Here is a 17,952-nt window from a genome sequence, read left to right as displayed (position 1 = left end):
TGAAACAATGATATAAATAGCGGGGGGGGGGGGGGGCCATATGGAAACATCCTGGTTGTGAAACAATGATATAAATAGCCCCGTTAAACAGATGGCTAGATATAAAGAGATAGCTGTCCCTCTGTTTCTCTGTAGCTGCTTGAGCCTGTGGGGTGGGGCTGCAGTTTTCTCATTTGTATCTCTTGTTGCTGACTGTGTGTAGTGGTGTTGGAAACTAGTTGTTAGTAACTTACAGATGGATCCAGGGGAGACCCTCCCACCCCCCCCCCTCTCTCCCCTTCCCCCTCTCTCCAGTGCCTGCTTTCCTCCAGGAGGGACAACAGTGTTATGTATTGATGCAGTTGGATGGTACATCTTTGATCATTAATCTACTGGATCAAGCCTGACCTGGGGTTAAATTGAAAAAAAACAACAACAATGGCCTTAATAAATAACATAGTTCTAGAGACATCATCATTCAATGTCCCTGTCCCTGGCTGGCATGGGTTGGGCGGTTTGACATAGGGGTCCAAAGATGGCATCAAGCTCCAATGTTTTGGCAGGGTTTTTACAGCTGGTTGCCCTTCCTGATGCCAACCACATTACAAATTGTACTGGGTGCTTTTTACATGGCACCAGTACGAATGAAGTGTTTTTGCATGGTTTTTATGGCTGGATGCCCTTCCTTATGCCAACCACTTTACAGAGTGTACTGGGTGCTTTTGTCATACCATCTGCAACTATTGCAGGCACCGTGCAGTTCATAGGTGGAGGGCCAGGTTCATGCTAGGGGTCAAGGAGGTGGGACAGAGTGGATTCTAGCAGAGGGATCTGCGTAGCTACTCACTTCTTGTAGAGGAAAAAGGAAAGGAGAGAAAAGAGAAAATGATGTGGTAAAGTGTCCAGGTGGGTAGTTTGCAAGCTTGCATGGGAAGATGATTGAGGAGTCGGGGTCAGATTGCCAAACGGGTAGGATGGGTATGGCTAGTACATCTTTGATTCTCTTCTGGCTGGATCGAGGCTGACCTATGGTTGAATTAGAAAGAAACGGAAAATGGAAGGACTCGTTAGATACTGTAGTCCTGGTAAACTGTCATCATAGTAGTTTAACATCCGCTTTCCATGCTGGCATGGGTTGGACAGTTTGACTGAGGACTGGCGAACCAGAGGGCTGCACCAGGCTCCAATCTTGATCTGGCAGAGTTTCTATAGCTGGATGCCCTTCCTAACGCCAACCACTTTGAGAGTGTAGTGGATGCTTTTATGTGCACCGGCACGAGGGCCAGTCAGGCGGTACTGGCAAAAGGTTTTTTTATGTGCCACCTGCATGGGAGCCAGTCCAGTGGCACTGGCAACGACCACGCTCGAATGTTGTTTTTCACGTGCCGGTAAGGACCGCTGGCAACGATGACACTCAAATGATACTTTTTACGTGCCATGCCACTAATACGGGAGCCGGTAAGCGGCCCTGGTAACAATCAATTTCTGATTCCAATCAATGGTCACTGTCTGTATAAAATATGGGATGGTCACTCCTGGATAAAGGAATAAAAACTAGACTGGTCACATAGTGTTATAGATTGTCATGCCAACCCAGTCTGGGCCCTCTCTTTGAACTCTCCTTTCCACAGCCCTTTAAGCTATATAAAAGGAAACAATGCATTTCACAATGCCACAGACTGTGCACAGATCATAGATGTAGGTAACTTATGGCACTGAGGCATAAAGAGTATGGAAGGCCACCAGGATCATAAAAGAGGCCTTCATGTTTGAGGGATGAAACAAAATTGAACATCCAGTGAAGGTAACCATGGGGAACTTGTCCCTCTGTGAAGAGGAATGGTCCCTTTGTTAATAGGAATGATTGCTCTGTCTGCCATAATGGTTCCTCTCTCAGCAGGTATTGTCCCTCTCTTGGCAGGAATTGTCCCTCTCTTGGCAGGAATTGCCCCTCTCTTGGCAGGAATTGTCCCTCTCTCTTGGCAGGAATTGTCCCTCTCTCTCGGCAGGAATTGTCCCTCTCTTGCAGGAATTGTCCCCTCTCTGGCAGGAATTGTCCCTCTCTTGGCAGGAATTGCCCCTCTCTTGGCAGGAATTGCCCCTCTCTTGGCAGGAATTGTCCCTCTCTCGGCAGGAATTGTCCCTCTCTTGGCAGGAATTGTCCCTCTCTCGGCAGGAATTGTCCCTCTCTCGGCAGGAATTGTCCCTCTCTCGGCAGGAATTGTCCCTCTCTTGGCAGGAATTGTCCCTCTCTCGGCAGGAATTGTCCCTCTCTCGACAAGAATTGTCCCTCTCTTGGCAAGAATTGTCCCTCTTTTGGCAAGAATTATCCCTCTGTCGGGAGGCTTTCACAAAGTTTCTACCTGCCACATTCTAATTCCAAAGTTTTGGTAAATGGCATTTTTTCCTTCCAAGGTTTCCTGCAGAGGAATTGAACCAGAGACCCCGTATTAGCACAGCTGACTTCTTCAGAATACTCAACCATACTGGTGCTGGCAAATCATTTTGTCCAATTCTCTACTGATTCTAACATATATTAATCCTTTTTCTTTTTGTAATTTTTGCTTGTTGAGCCTGGAAGAAAAGGGCAGTGCCAATGACCCCTGCAGGCCTTTAGGGACCAGTTACCTCAATGTCCTTAACACTTACATTTCCATATTTCTGTTGAAAAAACCCCTGCCTTTGTTTTAATTAATTTTGAAAACAACGAAGTGTTTAGTAAAATAACTTTGTTACATCCGATCGTCGCCGTTTCATCCGATCGTGGCCGTTGCCAGCCCTGCCTGGCCCCCGTGCCGGTGGCACATAAAAAGCACCATCCGATTGTGGCCGTTTGCCAGCCTCGTCTGGCACCTGTGCGGGTGGCTCGTAAAAAGCACCCACTACACTCACGGAGTGGTTGGCGTTAGGAAGGGCATCCAGCTGTAGAAACATTGCCAGATAAGACTGGAGCCTGGTGCAGCCTTCTGGCTTCCCAGATTCCCGGTCGAACCGTCCAACCCATGCTAGCATGGAGAACGGACGTTAAACGATGATGATGATGATGATGAATTATTAATCTGGTGTTTGGAATTTTGAGAGAAGGTTTTTAGCTTAGATCACTTTAACCCTTTTGTTACCCTATTTGTGTTGAAATCCTCCAACTTTGTTTCAATTCATTTTGGAAATAACGAAGAAATTATTAAACTGACTTTGTCATTATTAATCTGGTGTTTGGGACATGAATTGGCATGGAATTTTGATGAAGGTTTTAAGTTCATTCATGTTAAAACAGGAAATTTGTGTTCTAGAACTAGGGGTGGTGTCCGCAAGCCAGTGGGAACAGGAGTGGCTGTGTGGTAAGAAGCTTGATTCTCAACCACACGGTTCCAGGTTCAGTCCCACTGTGTGGCACATTGGGCAAGTGTCTTCTACTATAGCCACAGGCTGACCAAAGCCATGTGAGTGGATTTGGTAGACGGAAACTGAAAGAAGCCCATCGTGTTTGTGTCTGTGTGTGTTCATCATAGAGTGGGCTGAGTGCTTTTTAAGTGGCATCAATACAGGCGAGGTCAGTTTCGGCATGGTTTTTACAGCTGGATGTCCTTCCAAATGCCAACCACTTTGTAGTGTGGACTGGGTGCTTTTTAAGTGGCACCTGCACTGACAGGGTCACCAAGTAACTGGCAAGATAAAGATCCTTTGAGAGGGGATGGGGCCATTGGAAGAAGGGATCTTGTGTCAGATGATGAAAGGGTAAAGTGAGACAAACAGGTGTTTTGCTGTTGGGGAGGTACGTGGTTACCCAGCCAGAGAGAAGGGGTGGGGGAGAAAGAGGGCAGGTTAAATGAGTCACATTCAAATTGATTTTGTGATGCACTTAAAGAGGCACAGTCTAAAAGCCTCGGCTCTAAACAATAGCCTATTCTAAGACAAGTGCCATAAAGTGACGCATTTTTTGTGTTGGTGAGATGTGTGGTTGGTTATGGACAAAACAGGCATAAGTGTGGCTGTGTGGTAAGAAGTTTCCTTCCCAACCACATGATTCCGGGTTCAATCCCACTGCATGGCACCTTGGCAAAGTTTCTTCCTCTCTCGGCAGGAATTGTCCCTCTCTCGGCAGGAATTGTCCCACTCTCGACAGGAATTGTCCCTCTCTTGGCAGGAATTGTCCCTCTCTCGGCAGGAATTGTCCCTCTCTCGGCAGGAATTGTCCCACTCTCGGCAGGATTTGTCCCTCTCTCGGCAGATGGATTTCATTGACAAGTTGAAGCATACATACCTACATATATATATGTTCTTTACTACCACTTGGCAGCTGGTGGTGGTGATTTCTACATCTACACAGGAAGGTTAGATGGTTTGAATTTTTTTTTTATGTTCCTCCACCCTTATTTTCAGGGGGCAGCATGTTTCACCTTTGTATAACCTCCCACATCTGCATGGGATGGAGTACACGCAGTCTTTTGGTCATATTCTCTTCTATTGATGGTTTTACTCGAAGGAGATATTTGTGAAGTGTTGTATTACTCTTGAATACCATCCTGATGTCATATGGGCCACATATCTTTTGTACTTTTTCCGAGAGGCCTTTCACATAGGGTAGACAGACTGTGGACAGTTTATTGGCCTCATCCTCCCTCCTCTTTCTAATTGGAGTGGATAGTATGTTTTGGGTGGGGGTAGTTGTTGCTTAATAGATTGTTACTGAGCTTGATCATTTCTTTGTGGTGTGTATCAGGATCGCTACTATATTCTTTGCTCGATGTTTTAGGGACTGAGCAATCCCTCTCTGGATGGTGGTGGTTTGTTTTACGTCACCTTAACTTAGCGGTTCAGCAAATGGGAGACCAACAGATTAAGTACCAGGCTTCAAAAAATTATATACTCTGAATTTGTTTGGCTAAAACCTTTGGAAGTGGTGCCCCAACACGGCTGCAGTCCAGTGACTGGAACGAGGGAAAGATAACAGATGAGAGGTTATTGAACCAAGAGGGGGGCAGTGGTGGTGGTCGTGGTTGGGAAGTCCACTTTCCTCATTATCATCATCATCATCACCACCATCATATGTCTGTTTTCCATGGTTGGTACAGGTTGGATTGTTTGACAGGAGTTGGCATGGCTGGAGAGCTGCACTAAGCTCCTGTTGTCTGTTTTGGCATGGTTACTATCGCTGGGTGCCCTTCCAAATTCCAACCATTCTACAGAGTGTTTTGGGGAAGGAGGTTTAACCCTTTAGTATTTAAACCGGCCATATCCGGCCAAAATAGTTAATCTGTTTTATGTTCAAACTGACCAGATCCAGGCTCTCACACCTACCCTACAATGTTATTCTACATTAAGTAATTACACCATCAAGATCTTGAAGATATGAGATAATGCATGATTAATTCAAATCAATGGGAATCAATAGGCATTATGTTTGATAGAATAATATGAACACTAAAGGGTTAAATGCGACACCAGCACAGGCAATGGACCAGATGCTCGGCCGAAACAAATAGTTGTATGGTCTAAGTGTCCTTGTTCACTCCCAGAGAACAGAGTTTGTATGTCACTCGTATCCTATGTTGCCACTTGGGGAACAATGGTGGTGTAGTGAGACTTGTCATGACACAACAATGGATTGTTCATGTGAGAGGCTGAGTTGTCGGCCAATCAGCAGCCAGACGTCACATGATACATCAGTCTAGATGAGTGGTTCTCAACCAGAGTCCATTATGGGCCCCGAGGGTCCATATAAGATTTTTGGGGTCCTTGCAACAAAATAGTAAATTGGAAATCCACAATACTTTTTGCTTTTACTCTCTCTCTCTCTCTCTCTCTCTCTCCTCTCGTTTTCCCTCTGACTCAGTCATCAAATATCTCCTTTACATCGGCACACCTGTTTCTGTGCTTTCTCTTGTACCTCTCTCTCTCTCCTTTCTCTTCTCCTTCTCTTTCTCTCTCCCTCTCTCCCCATGTACCTCCTCTATAGCAAAACACCTGTTTCTTATTTCTTTATTGCCCACAAGGGGCTAAACATAGAGAGGATAAACAAAGACAGACAAAGGGATTAAGTCGATTACATCGACCCCCAGTGCACAACTGGTACTTAATTTATTGACATCAAAAGGATGAAAGGCAAAATCGACCTTGGTGGAATTTGAACTCAGAACATAACAGCAGACAAAATACCTATTTCTTTGCTACCCACAAGGGGCTAAACACAGAAAGGACAAACAAGGACAGACAAACGTATTAAGACGATTATATCGACCCCAGTGCGTAACTGGTACTTATTTAATCGACCCTGAAAGGATGGAAGACAAAGTCGACCTCGGTGGAATTTGAACTCTGTACGTAATGGCAGGCGAAATACGGCTAAGTATTTCACCCGGCGTACTAACGTTTCTGCCAGCTCGCCGCCTATTTCTGACTCTCTGGCACGCTGTAACCTTTCATCCTGTGACACACGTTCCCCTCCTCAAATGCCTCTGCCCCTCTCATGATTTCCTTGTCTTGCAAGTTACTCGGTGAGCCTACCAGTGCTGGTGCCACGTAAAAAGCATCCAGTCCACACTGTATGGTGGTTGGCATTTGGAAGGGCCAAAACTCACCTCACTTGTGCTAGGACCACATAAAAAGCACCGAGTCCACTCTGCGGAGTGGTTGGTGTTAGGAAGGGCATCCAGCCGTAAAAACCCTGCCAAAACAGACTCAGTGACCTAGGGTAGTTTTCTACCTGGCTGCCTCCTGTCAACCATCCTACCTGTGCATGTATGGAAGGAGAATTCCACTGAGGTCGACTTTGCCTTTTCATCCTTTTGGGGTCGATAAATTAAGTACCAGTTATGCACTGGGGTCGATATAATCGACTTAATCCCTTTGTCCTTGTTTGTCCCCTCTGTGTTTAGCCCCCAGTGGGCAATAAAAAAAATTATTTGTGTCCTTCCTTGTTGGTGTTTAACCCTCGGTCAGTGTTGATCCAGCAAGCCTATGAACGAAAGGTCTTCCAGCGTTGATCATCCCATCCTATCTTTTAATTAGACACAGTGGCTGTGTGGTAAGTAGCTTGCTAACCAACCACATGGTTCCGGGTTCAATCCCACTGCGTGGCACCTTGGGCAAGTGTCTGCTGCTATAGCCCCGGGCCGACCAATGCCTTGTGAATGGATTTGGTAGACGGAAACTGAAAGAAGCCTGTCGTATATATGTGTGTGTGTTCGTGTGTCTGTGTTTGTCCCCCTAGCATTGCTTGACAACCGATGCTGGTGTGTTTACGTCCCCGTCACTTAGCGGTTCTGCAAAAGAGACCGATAGAATAAGTACTGGGCTTACAAAGAATAAGTCCCGGGGTCGATTTGCTCGACTAAAAGCGGTGCTCCAGCATGGCCACAGTCAAATGACTGAAACAAGTAAAAGAGTAAAAGAGAGAGAGAGTGTATCTGGGACTACATTATCTAATGTATCCATCCTTGCCGAATGCGGTTAGGTCCTTGTGAGGGGTTGGTACGAATCCATGTTCCCCAGGCTATAACGTCAGTGCCTCTTGGTTGTCTAGTCCCCGCAGGAGAACTGGCTGGTCCATGTATATGATAAAGGCTTGAACGCTGAGAAACCGTTCTCACCCCCCAGCCCACCACAGTCTTGTTGTTACTCGCTGCCCCACCCCACCACCACCACTCACACTTTCTGACCCAGATATTCTCGAATGCATTTCTTGTGTGCCGTGATCCGGCGGCTGCCATTTCTAGCAGGTCCGGTTTACGATCCTCTTTCGCCGCTCTCTGATTGGTTCCCTGTTGTGTGTGTCTCCCATCGGTCTGTATGTCTGTCTGCCTGCATGACTTTTACTTCCACCCCCCTCTCTCCCTCGCTCTGTCTCTTTTTCTCTCCTCCCCTTCCAATGAACCTCACCTCTGCCAACCTTCGCTGCTGCTGCTGCTATATTACTTTCTCTCTCTCTTTCTCTCTCTTTTTCCCCTCTCTTATTTTGGCTTACTAGAGGGGGAAGAGTGAGAGGTTGGCATTGTTGACTGAAGGAAGGGGGAATAACATAGTGAACGCGAGAGGAAGACGGGGCGGGGGTTAGTATGGTGGTGGTGGTGGTGGTTGTGGTGGTAGGAAGAGGCAGAAGACAGCAGTGGTTGAAAGATGAGCTGAAGCCGATAGTAGTGGGAGGAGGAGGCAAGAGGCTGTGGTGGTAGAAGGAGGAGGAGGCATAGCGTTATTGTGATGAGGTCGGCTTCATTACTGCAGCGGCGGCGAAGGCGGTGGAGGTGGTGGAGATGGAGACGAGGTGGGGGGGGACGAGTAGTAGTTTTTTTTTTTTTTGCAGGTTCTCGCCGTGACCATCATGCCTGCGCGTGCGCTTGTGTCTGTCTGTGTGTGTGTGTGTGTGTGTGCGTGGTTTAGATCTGTGATTTAGGTGTATCTAGGACTACATTAATTTAATGTGCCTTGGTTTTTTTTTGGTCTTAATTCAAGACTTTGGTGTGTGTTTGTGATTTTTTATTTTTATTTATTTGGCTTCTTTGCAAATTGGAAGAAAAAACGAAGGCGGGTGGGGGGGGGGCATCGTGGGGGGAGGGCGGGGAAGGAAGGGCTTGAGTGATAGGAAGAGATTTTGGCGAGGTGGTCTCGTCTCCAATGGCTACAACACAGCTACAACCAACCCCTTCCTCCTCTCGAACACACTCACTCACACTCCACCGCGCGCGCACTCTCTCTCTCTCTCTCTCTCTCTCAAGACACTTAACCCTCTGTATGTGGTGACTCATGGAACTTCTTCACATTTCACAGACACACACACAGCCTTCCGCTTCGTATTTTAGTGTTTCGCCTGCACTCACGGCGGTCTTCCAGGTACACACACCTATTAAACGAAACACACACACACACACACTCGCGGAATTTTACACATACTCTCTCTCTCTCTCTCTCTCTCTCGCTTTTACTCTTTTACTTGTTTCAGTCATTTGACTGCGGCCATGCTGGAGCACCGCCTTTTAGTCGAGCAACTCGACCCCCGGGACTGTTCTCATGTAGTACCCACACCCTTTCCCTTTTCACACACACTCGAAATTTTACATACACACGTACAATCTTTCACATATACACACACACATACACTCATATACACGTTCTCTTGACACACATTGTCGCACATACACTTACATACATCCGCACACGCTTACGTACACACACACGTTCTCACACTCTCACTCACTTCAGTCCACCTTCACTTTCACTCGCACTCACACCTCCTTCCCCCTCCGTGACTTCCTTCTGCTTTGATTCAACACATCTCCTGTCTTTGTTTCCTCCCCGCTCTTACTCTCACTTTCCCTCCATCCCCCTCTCTCTCCCAGTCATCTACCAAACCTCACTCCTCCTCCTCCTCCATTGTACCCCAATATCTTTGAAGTCTTCTTACACAGGTGTTCTTACTCGTCCTTTGTTTTGGCTCTTTTCCTCCCTCATTCCGCTCCGGTTGTTTTCAAAAGAAAGACACTTGCTCAAGGTGATAGTCATGGATGTGTGTCCTACTGTGTGACACCTTGGGCAAGTGGAGTTGGTTGACGGAAACTGAAGAAGCCCGCCGAATATATTCTTTTATTCTTTTACTTGCTTCAGTCATTTGACGGCGGCCATGCTGGAGCACCGCCTTCAGTTGAGCAAATCGACCCCAGGACTTATTCTTTGGAAGCCTAGTACTCATTCTATTGGTCTGTTTTGCCGAACTGCTAAGTTACAGGGATGTAAACACACCAGCATCGGTTGTCAAGCGATGTTGGGGGGCACAAACACAGACACACACACATATATATACACACACATATATGACAGGCTTCTTTCAGTTTCCATCTACCAAATCCACACACAAGGCTTTGGTCAGCCTGAGGCTATAGTAGAAGACACTTGCCCAAGGTACCACGCAGTGGGACTGAAACCCAGAACCATGTGGTTGGTAAGCAAGCTACTTACCACATAACCACTCCTACGCCTATATATATATATATATATATATATATATATGTGTGTGTGTGTGTGTATGTATATATATATATATATAAGCTTGTTTCTAGCTACAAGGCTCCGGGTGTCTGTGTTTGTCCACCCACCATAGACGGATTAATTTCTAAAAAATTAAACCCATTAGATTTCAACTGGACTATTTGTTATTGCTACGGGGGGGGGGGGGCTGGCACGCCAATCATCGTGAAGTTGATTGGTCGTAAGTTGACGATGTCCTGTATAACTATCCAGTATGTGGTTGTTGTTATATTTATGTAAGGTATACATTAGTAGCAAAAGTTGTCGAAATATTGCTATAACAAAACAAGAAGTTAGAAAATTGTTTTTGCATTTATTCACCATTACACATGTTTCATTTGCTAATAGGAACTACAAAAATTGTACATGTTGGATAAACATGTAAGAAATTTCCTATCAGTAATTCTTCAGACTGAATCAGATAATATCAAAACTTTCTTATTTCTTTACTGCCTACAAGGGGCTACACACAGAGGGGACGAACAAGGACAGACAAACGGATTAAGTTGATTATATCAACCGCCAGTGCGTAACTGGTACTTATTTAATCGACCCCGAAAGGATGAAAGGCAAAATCGACCTCGGTGGAATTTGAACTCAGAATGTAGAGACAGACGAAATACTGCTAGGTATTCTGCCCGGCGTGCTAACATTTCTGCCAGCTCGCCGCCTTAACTTTCTGTTTTGTTATATGATGGCATCAGTGTTGACCAGACTATTAGATGTGGTTATACATCGCTGGTCACAATGTACTTCACTTCGTTTTAGCTTTTGAATGATGCCATCCTGCTGGCCAAGGGAGCTGGCCAACGGCCCCCAGCATGGCTGCAGTCAAACAACTGAAACAAGTAAAAGGAAACAAAGGATACATCGATGCGTGTTTGTCCCCTACCACCATTTACTCTTTACTCTTTTACTCGTTTCAGTCATTTGACTGCGGCCATGCTGGAGCACCGCCTTTAGTCGAGCAAATCGACCCCAGGACTTATTCTTTTGTAAGCCCAGTACTTATTCTATCGGTCTCTTTTGCCGAACCGCTACGTGACGGGAACGTAAACACACCAGCATCGGTTGTCAAGCAATGCTAGGGGGACAAACACAGACACACAAACGCATACACACACATATATACATATATACGACAGGCTTTCAGTTTCTGTCTACCAAATCCACTCACAAGGCTTTGGTCGGCCCAAGGCTATAGTAGAATACACTTGCCCAAGATGCCACGCAGTGGGACTGAACCCGCAACCATGTGGTTGGTTAGCAAGCTACTTACCACACAGCCACTCCTGCGCCTATTGGTGTTGGTTTTTTTACATTCCTGTGACTTAGCAGTTCAGCAAAAGGAGACCAATGGAATGAGCACCAGACTTAGCCCTTTAGCAATTAAACCAGCCAAATCTGGCCTCTCACACCTGCCCTACAATGTCATTCCAAAAACATGCAATCATATCATTGAGAGCTGTGAGATAATCCAGGATTAATTGTAAACAATGTGAATAAATAAGCATTACTTTATACAGAATAATCTGATTGTTAAAGGGTTAAAATAGGGACCACGTGAACCAATGAGGGAGCTTCTATGTAGTCACTTGACCCTACACAATGTAACAGCCAAATCTCCCCTCAGTAAACTCCCTACTCTCTTTAACCCTCTAACATTCAGGGTTCCAAATTTTCAACTTGTTTTATGTCCAAACTGGCCAGATCCAGCCTCTCACACCTACCCTACAATGTCATTCTAAAAATAAACAATCATCAAAATCTCAAAGCTATGAGATAAAATTGTGATTAATTGAAAACAATGTCAATAAATGAGGTTTACATTTGACAGGGTAACCTGAAACCTAAAGGGTTAATGTGCACTTTCTGTGCTTGCTCGGGGCTCTGTTGTGCACATGTGCACACACGCACGCACATGTGACTGACTGACTTAACTCCTTTCAGTTTCTGTCTACCAAGTCCCATCATGGGGCTCTGGTTGGCCTGAGGCTATAGTACAAGACTTTGGAGCCATGTGTTTGGGAAGTTTAACGTCTTACCATGCCTATATGAAAAAAAAATTAAAACATTTTGTAGAATTATAACCAATTTATTGTAGATAGATTTTAACAACAAAACTTTATTTGGACCCTTAAAGGTCATAAGGACCCTGGTTGAAAATCACTGGTTTAAATATTGCATATATATATGCTTTAAAAACTGTACATAACCATTCTAAATAGTGTGTGTGTATGTGCACATGGATAGCTATCTATGTATATATATATATACATATAGGAGTGGCTGTGTGGTAAGAAGTTTGATTTCCAACCACATGGTTCTGGGTTCAGTCCCACTGTGTGGCACCTTGGGCAAGTGTCTTCTGCTATAACCTTGGGTCAACCAAAGCCTTGTGAGTGAATTTGGTAGACAGAAACTGAAAGAAGCCCATTGTATATATGTGTGTGTTTGAGTGTGAGAGAGAGAGAGAGATCAGGTATTTGTCTCCCTCTACTGCTTGACAACTGGTGTTGGTGTGTTTATGTTCCTATAACTTACTGGTTTGCCAAAAGAGATCGATAAAATAAGCACCAGGCTTAACCAAAGTATGAGAATGAAAATAAGTACTGAGATTGATTCATTTGACTAAAGATCCATTAAGGCAGTGCCCCAGCATGTGACTATTGTAATGAATCATCATCATCATCATCGTTTAGCCTCCACTCTCCATGCTAGCATGGGTTGGACGATTCAACTGGGGTCTGGCAGTGTTTCTATGGCTGGATGCCCTTCCTAACGCCAACCACTCCGTGAGTGTAGTGGGTGCATTTTATGTGCCACCGGCACGCGGGCCATGCGAGGCTGGCAATGGCCACGAACGGATGGTGCTTTTTACGTGCCACCGGCACGAGGCCTGTTGGGGCGGCACTGGCATGAAAAAATCTAGATGTAACAAGAAAGGTAACCTCTGCAAGTTCTGTTTGGCAACGCTGATGGCCTTGCCTTTTCCAAATTGCTCAAAAGAGGTGCTGTTATTCGAGATGACAGCTTCAGCAAGAGAGGAAGAGTATTGAGTGCTTGAATAGACAAAATCTTATTTTTTGTACCATTCCTTTTGTATTACCCTGTTTTTGTATGCGTGTAAATGCAATGCAATTAATGCGTGTCTTCCTTGTTGGTATTGCCTACATGTTTATATCAATATTTGTGTTTCTATGTAATAAATCCTTAATAATGACCTCCCCACTTCCCCCTCTCTCTGTCTCTGCTATTCCAGATCAGGTCACTGTTGTTGTGTGACACTAAGACTTGTGTCATCAGTGGTTTGGTAGGGATTCACTTCCTGGCAGAGAGAGTGTCTTTTACATTTGGACAGTGAGTTCTCTGACTTTTTCCTTCTTCTTTTTGTATTCGTACATACACACATGCACACACATGCTTACATATGTACACACACCACACACACACACACACACACACAAATTATATATATAATTATATTAAAGGGTGCAGATTGACCACACCAACATGCTAGAAATAGATGCCAAATGGCTCTAAAAAGCACCTCAGTACTCCCTTAGCCCATGTGCTAATGGAGTACTGATGTGGTTTTCAGAGCCATTTGGCATCTATTTCTAGCATGTTGGTGTGGTCAATTCACACCCTTATTATTATTATTATTATTATTATTATTCTACAAGGTTTTCATTTCACACTGGCCACTTGACAAAATTATTAAAGTGATTTTATCCTTAATTCTATATAAAGAAATATATATATATATATATAAAACGGGAAGGTTTACGAAAATAAACAAAAGACGAAGGCAGGTGGAGTACAAACAAACAAATGTATTTGTATGGCGCTCAGGAATAGAAATAGAACAAGTCCTTTACGTTTCGAGCCTATGCTCTTTGACAGAAAGATACACAGAAAAAAACAAGGAGAGAAACAACATATATATATATATATATATATATATATATATATATATATATATATATATATCTATAAATGTAATATGAGACAATTATTCGGTAGCCATGATATCCACGCTTGCCATCTCTTCAGTTATCCGGCCATCGGAAAAATGCTATGAAAATCCGATGGCTGGATAACTGAAGAGATGGCGGCATGGATTTCCACCTCGGCATCCGGAACTCGGATAAGAAGTTATGCAGTGACTCGAAGGCCGAGAGTTTCATATTTTGGCGCTTATCAACCTTGATGATGCATGAAATTTTTGGTCTTTGACTCACTCTCCAGCTTCTGCCAATTAATAAGAAAATAGATTTATACTCTCACTTATGTTTTGAGTTCTCTTTGTATTACAAAACCTACTTATATGTGTGTGTGTATGTTTGTATATGTATGTGTGTATGTATATATATATATATATATATATATATATATTCTTTTGTGTAAAATGCTCAAAATGAAAAACAAAAAATGATGGTATATATATAATATGTATTTGTTAAGTATTTTTTGTTATAGAAACTGAAAGTTTCACTTTGTCAACACAAAGAAGGGTTTCTTTTTTTTTTTTTTTTTTACAATATATGTATATTGTTTCCCAACCTTAACTGTTTTTAGGTCCAATCCCTCTGTATTTTATCCTGGGCCCGTGTTTTCGATTACAGCCTAGGCTGATCAAAGCCTTGTGAGTTAATTTGGTGGGTAGAAACTGAACGAAGCCCACTTTATGTGCATGTGTGTCTGTTTGTATGTATCTTTGTCTTGATGTTGTAAACGAGTGTCACTGTTATATAAGCAGTGTTGTTGTCCATTTCCAGTACCCTGCAAAAACCTATTTAAACATTTCATTGCCTTTTCTCTGTTAAAATCCACTGCTTTTGTTTTAATTAATTTTTGAAAATAACGAAGAATTTAGTAGAATAATAGTTATCGCCAAACTAATATGGCAGTCTATAAATATAAGACTAAAGCTGTCGCTGATTAGCTCCAAGAGGCCATCGCCTCTAGCTAGCTATATGACACACGAACCTGCGTCCATTATAACCTTCGAACAGGGGAGGTCAGCCGCTTCACCTTACTGGTCAGACATCTGCAGACATGTTTCAGGGTAGTTGCCCTTTATCAATGCAGAGTAGTCAGACCCAGCAGGTGTCGCTACCGACCGTCTGTTCGAAGATTTTATTTACCTAATTTCAGTGGAATACATCCACTTGTTTTCAATAATAGAAATATTAAAATTACTAAGTCTCTCTAAAGCTTTAGTCTTATATTTATAGACTGCCATATTAGTATGGTGATAACTATTAATATCCAGTAACACTGCCGTAATCTCCTTTAGAGAGACTTAGTAATTTTAATATTTCTATTCGTAGAATAACTTTGTCATTAGTTAATCTGGTGTTTGGAACATAAATTAAAGGGTTTCATTTAGATCACTTTAACCCTTTTGTTACCATATTTCTCTTGAAACCCACTGCCTTTGTTTCAATTACCGTATTTTAATGTGAATAAGGAACCCCCTAATTTTTGGGGCTTAATATTTGGAAAAAGGGTTTTTATAAGGGATTATCATACTATCTAGGTATAAAAAACTCCCATATTTTTTAGACCTAATTTTTGACAAAAAAAAAAAATGGCTTCCTTACACATGTTAAAATACAGTTTTGAAAATGATGAAGAACTAGCAGAATCGCCCGGTGTTGCTCGGGTTTGTTTCGACCCTTTAGAATTGGAATTTTTGGAAAGTAAAAATTTTGCATTATGTAGCTTGTTATTTTCTTTAAGTAAAAAGCATGAGTGGTTGGCATTAGGAAGGGCATCCAGCTGTAGAAACACTGCCAGATCAGACTGGAGCCTGGTGCAGCCTCCTGGCTTCCCAGACCCCGGTCGAACTGTCCAACCCATGCTAGCATGGAAAAACGGACGTTAAACGTTGATGATGATGACACATATATACGACAGGCTTCTTTCAGTTTCCGTCAACCAAATCCACTCTCAAGGCTTTGGTCTGCCTGAGGCTATAGCAGAAGACACTTGCCCAAGGTGTCACGCAGTGGGACTGAACCTAGAACCATCTGTTTGGGAAGCAAGCTTCTTACCGCACAGCCACTCCTGCACCTATATATATATTATTTACATATGTAAAAACCTGGGACGACAAAGGGAACGAACAATTTTGTTATGAACCATACATTAGCTTAAAGCTGTTTCTGCTGCAAGGTGCAATGCACTCACATTTGGGTGCTTCAGTATCATCTGTGTGTGTGTATGTATCTGCACATACACACACATATTTACTTACAAATGCATCTGTGTGTTTATATACGTATACTTATATATGTGTAAATGTATGTATCTTTGTGTGTGGGCATACATTTGTATGTTTGTGTGTGTGTGTGTGTGTGTGTATGTATGTATAAACTTGTGTGTGTATATGTTAGTTAGTTAGTTAGTTAATTTTTTGGCTCAAAAAGCAAGGCCATGTAGGGGGACATGGAGTAATGTACAGGGTGGTGTTCATGTAAAGAGTTCAGGCCACTTGTGGTCAAGGGAGACTTTGAACCGAGCGATCGTCGGCATCTCCACCATCTCGTCGGGCAGCTTATTCCACAGATCCGCAGCCCGGACGGAGAAAGCCCCTCTCCTTTGATTGAGATGAAATCGTCGCAGATAGAGCTTTTCGGAGTGACCCCGCAGCCGACGCTCTGGAGCAGGAGTGAAGAACAGCTCTTTCGAGAGGTTACACTTTCCGCTTATAATGTATATAAAGATGGCTAAGTTTTGTACATTTTTCATTCCGCGTTACACGTTTTATTATAGTATAGAAAACACATTACGCTTATAAATATTAACACTGTGTTAGTTATAATTCTTTCCATACAAATGCATATATGTGTGTGTGTGTTTAAGTGTGTGTGTATATATGTTTGTGTGTCTATCTATGTGTGTGTGTGTATATTTTACTTGTTTCCATCATTTGACTGGCCATGCTGGAGCAGTGCCTTTTAGTCGAACAAATGGACCCCAGGACTTATTTTTTTGCAAGCCTAGTAGTACTTATTCTGTTGGTGTACTTTTTGCTGAACCGCTAAGTTACAGGAGTGTAAACACCATCACTGAATGTCAAGCGTCGGTGGAGCTCAAACACAGACATACATAATACATATACATGTATGTATATTATATGCATGTGTGTATGTGTATATATCTATGTGTGTGTGTGTGTCTATGTATGTGTGTGTGTGTATATTTGTGTGTATATATATGTGTGTGTGTGTATATATATATGTGTGTGTGTGTATATGTGTGTATCTATATGTGTGTGTGTATATATGTGTGTGTATATATATGTGTCTGTGTCTATGTGTGTGTGTATGTATGTGTATATATGTGTGTATATATATGCATATATACATATGTGTCTGTGTAATTGTTAAAAAAGCTTTCATCTGTTTTATTCAGCCATTTGAATAATGTGTCTGCCAAAGCTGCACTCCTCTCTCTCCCTCTCCCTCTCTCTTCCTCTCTCCCTCTCTCTCTCTCCCCCTCTCTCCCTCTCCCTCTGGTTTTGTCTATCAATCAACTCCATATTGTATTAAAATTCCCCAGTTCCCATCTCTTTAAGTGCTTTTTGACAAATCTGGTTCCCTTTTATAAAAAGGGACTTCCTCTTTTACCATTGCAGGCTGTACTCGCCTTCCTCTCCCTCTCTCTTTCTCTCCTTACTTTTTCTCTCTCTTGCCCTTCTCCTCTCCCCACCTCTCTCGCCTACATTGCAGCTGTCTGTGTTTTCCCTCCTCTCCTCTCCCCTCTCCCCCTCCCTTGCTACTCTCTCTCTCTCTCTGTCTGTCTGTCTGTCTCTCTCTCTCTCTCTCCTCTCTCTCTCTCTCCACATTCCAGCTGTCAGATCAGCTCAGACTTCCCTCTCTGACTCACTGCAGTAGTTGCAGCACACACAACCGCACACACAATCTTGTTGAATTCCACTTCATT

General features: G+C 43.4%; 1 protein-coding gene across 9 annotated transcripts in view; it reads left to right on the top strand.

Moving 5' to 3' along the window:
• The window catches only part of LOC115226296, a 109,680-nt gene that overhangs the window by 25,311 nt on the left and 66,417 nt on the right, over nt 1-17,952 (top strand). For 5 of the 9 annotated variants that reach the window (XM_036515182.1, XM_029797288.2, XM_036515181.1 and 2 more), the window contains exon 2: nt 13,259-13,356. The exons of 2 other annotated variants lie outside the window; for them this stretch is intronic. The gene's annotated coding sequence lies outside the window, so the exon portion shown is untranslated. Of the gene's footprint in view, nt 1-13,258; nt 13,361-17,952 lie in introns of all 9 variants that reach the window. 2 more of the 9 variants (XM_036515183.1, XM_036515180.1) reach the window with 1 other exon arrangement.

This window comes from Octopus sinensis, linkage group LG30 (assembly GCF_006345805.1).
Source record: "Octopus sinensis linkage group LG30, ASM634580v1, whole genome shotgun sequence".
In the NCBI taxonomy this organism is placed as follows: domain Eukaryota; kingdom Metazoa; phylum Mollusca; class Cephalopoda; order Octopoda; family Octopodidae; genus Octopus; species Octopus sinensis.
This window is presented reverse-complemented; position numbering and strand designations above follow the sequence as displayed.